The sequence below is a fragment of the Rhincodon typus genome, unplaced genomic scaffold (assembly GCF_021869965.1).
Source record: "Rhincodon typus isolate 14 unplaced genomic scaffold, sRhiTyp1.1 hic_rhity00002977, whole genome shotgun sequence".
Taxonomy (NCBI): domain Eukaryota; kingdom Metazoa; phylum Chordata; class Chondrichthyes; order Orectolobiformes; family Rhincodontidae; genus Rhincodon; species Rhincodon typus.
This window is the reverse complement of record NW_025968615.1, coordinates 1-3,598: the sequence shown is the minus strand read 5'-3', so window position 1 is coordinate 3,598 and position 3,598 is coordinate 1. Positions and strand designations below refer to the sequence as shown.

Below are 3,598 nucleotides of genomic sequence, written 5' to 3'. Positions count from 1 at the left end.
ACTGTTCTCTGAAAGAAAACATTTTCCATGAAGCTTTACACGTGAGTAAAAGAGTTTGGATATGTTCAGCACATTGTCACCTCCTCAAAGCATCATCACACACTTCACAATCTAAATTAATGACTGGTGAAGGGAAGTGACTGTTACGTAGCTGATTGTGACAGCAAATTCATATCCAGCAAGACCTCACAACAAAGAATGAGATGAATGACCAGTTTATTCATTTCTGCTTGAAGGTAACCATCCTTTCTTTAACTCATTGACTTCTTAAATCAGGGTCCTGAGTTACCATGGTTGAGGAAAAACATCAACTCTTCCTCAAGACTGTAGAAATTGTCTCTCATCCAACAACCCAGTTCATTCCTCATCACTTGCCCTCTCAGCATCACCACGTAGTCTCTCCTCAGACAGAACAAACTCTGCAAAGCGGATGTCTCTCCACTCCACATTTATGATGTTCAGCTGTAATGATGGGTTTGGTGAAGGAAGAGGAGTGTGAAGCAGAAACTGAGAGCACTGATCCTTGTGGATGCTCCTCCTCTACTGGGGAATGGAAAAGATTAGAAGTTTCCAGTGATACCACTGTTGGGAACAGCCATGACACTGGATGAGGGATATTAGTGTGATGGATGGTCATTGTGAAGTGGATCCTAACTGATCTGTTTGAAGGTGGTCTGTGAGATGGGTAGTTTGTGAAGGGATGGTCTGCCTGACCGTGATCTGTCACCATCACTACCTGGAGCTCAGGACCATTTCTGTCACACCCCCTTCCCCACTCACAACTTCTCAAACTGTATACTGCTTCTCTCCTACACTTACTGTTGATAGTTCCAATGGCATCTCATTAGTAAGCCAATCAGCAGCAAGCATGGGAGCAAAACATCCTGTGATTACACCCTCCCAACACTATATGACATGGAGATAGCAAGAACTGCCGATGCTGGAGTCAAAGATAACACAGTGTGGACCTGGAGGAACACAGCAGGTCAGGCAGCATCCTAGGAGCAGGGTCGACCCAAAACATCAGCTTTCCTGCTCCGCTGATGCTGCCTGACCTGCTATGTTCCTCCAACTCCACACTATGTTACCACTGTTATGATATGGGTTGCTTTTAGCACAGTCATTCATTCTCACCTACTCCGAGGCACATTATTACATTTTTTGGTTGCTTTTAGCACAGCTAGCCCATTCTCTCACTCTTGGCTTGTATTTTCTCTTAGTTAGCTTTTCTTGGTTTGCTATCCATAATCTCCATGTTTACCCATCTCTTTCATTTCTCTCTCTCTCTCTCTCTGGTCTCTGTCTCCACCTATCGGCTCACCTCTGCCCAGCACCACCTGTCTCAATGGGGGAGCAGGAAGCAGCAGGAAAGTATTGGTGATGCATGACCCTGAAATGTGGAGATACTTGTCTTAGGGAATCTGGAAATCAGAGAGGTGGAAATTGAAAATTATTCTCATCTCTGAAAATTGACTCTTGCACAGTTAGAAGAAAAAATCCTGCAGAGACCGTGATCACACTCCTGGGGTATACATATCCCTCTTTGGGGAACACTGTTCAAATGACAATAGTCTATATGAAACGTTCGTTGAGGGTGGGGCAGGTGTTTGGGTTGGGGTGGGGGGAAGTGTTTACTCAATGATAGGCTAAAAACTGATACAATTGGAGTGACCCCATCCTTTGCCAACAGATGCTGTTTGATATAACAGTTCAACATCTCGGATACAGGCAGACGTATGGTGACAGTATCAAAATACATTGTAATGGAATTGAAAAATGAGTTTGCCTCCTAATAAGTATTTGTGCTGTGTTTTCAATAAAATGGAATAAAATTATACTGATAATAATTACCTATTGTAAATATGACTTGGCAGAAAATGGTGCTATGGTGAATGCAAATATGAAAATTACTAACTCTTAAATGATCAGCCTCAGAGTGTCTGCAGATTTGATTTCACTGTAAGAAGAATCTATGGTCATCCATTTCAGTCATGCTGCTGTTATTATGAATCAAGCAGGAAGATCACATAGAAAGGATTTCATATGGGAACTGAATCCATCAATATAATTGAGGAACACAGACATTTCTGACCAAGGGAAAAATGATCTGAATTGCGAGATTATGTGCTGGATGACTTGATGACTCATTTGCTCATGGGACATAAATATCACTGGCTAGGCCAGCTTTTATTGTCCCTTCATTATTGGCTTTAAGGAGATGGTGCTGAGCAATCATCTTGAACAATTGGAGTCCTTAAGGTGAAGATACACTCACAATGTCATGAGGAAGGGAATTCAGCAGTTTGACCCAGCGACAGTGAAGACATGTTGATATATTTCCAAGTCAGGATGGTGAGTGGCTTGGAGGGGAACTTGCAGTTGATAGTGTTCCCATGTATCTACTGCCCTTGCCCTTCTGGATGAAAGTGGTTGTGGGTTTGGAAGGTGCTGTCTAAGGAGCCCAAGTGAGTTAAATGTAGAAGTTACACTGTGCGGCCTTTGAGATTCAGTGGTGAAGCGAGTGAATGTTGATGGTGCTGTTGGAATGCCAAATCAATTCTATTCAAATGATTCTAGAAACGCAATAAATACCTTTGCTTTGTTTTGATTGAAGAGAATGGACTGAGTGCAGCAAATGTGTGCGAAACTGAGTGAGCTCTTTTTAAATTCACCTTTTATCATATCATTTACATCCAGACCAACTGTTTCACCAAACACTAATGCAGGGACCCCTTCACTGAAATGGATAAAGAATGCTTTCAAGACCAAATTTTCAAAAAAAGAATATTGTAGAGTAGAATTCCTCAAAAATTCATGCTTAAAAAATCTTTTCCTATATCAGCTATAGCATTTACTCACTGGATTGATTCAGTCCCAAAAGCAGCCGGCACCACTCGCTGTGCATTCTCTGTAAGATCATCCAGTGCAGTATTCAGCAGCTTGTGGGTCATAAGAAACGATGACTGTGCTCCAAAGTCTGGAATGTTATTGACAGTGAGCTCAGGTGCTGCCTTCATGACAGCAGTAGCACGCCTGGCCAATCTGTTTATTATGTCTTGAGTCATTTCTCCTCTGACCAGGGGAGTTGTCACCATTGCTTTCAGATCCTCCACAGGATTCCCTACCCTACTGGACAGTCTTTGACACACCATTCAGATACATAAACTTACGTAAATATATTATTGCTCCAGTCAGGATGCCAAAGCTACAAGTAAGGGAGAGTCCAAGAACTGCCACTGCCCCCACTGCCCCAGAAAGTTTTGCCAACATCCGGACTCGCTTCTTCAGCTCTGCTCTTTTCTTCTTCACAATCTTTGAGTTTAGGTTTTGAAGCACCAATATAAGGTAATTATTTATATTCAAAAGATCATCTTCAAGAGTTTTATTTAACCAAGCAAAATCATACAGAATCAAACCAAAGCTTGATATCAGGAACACTCTGGGTGATGGAATCCCCTCCTCTTGTAATTTGCTTACACAATCATTCCTGATCTTCTTCAGTTCTTCCTCTTCATTAAAATTAAAATGGTGCTTTTTCATTGAGTTAAGATTATTATCAATTTTTGATTGAACAAAATAGAAATTCTTCCCTAATATA

The 3,598-nt window shown here is 41.6% G+C and overlaps 1 pseudogene; it reads right to left on the bottom strand.

Moving 5' to 3' along the window:
- Positions 1–1,342: 1,342 nt before the first annotated feature.
- On the bottom strand, positions 1,343–3,591 carry LOC125481660 (annotated as a pseudogene).
- Between the last annotated feature and the right edge of the window lie 7 nt (positions 3,592–3,598).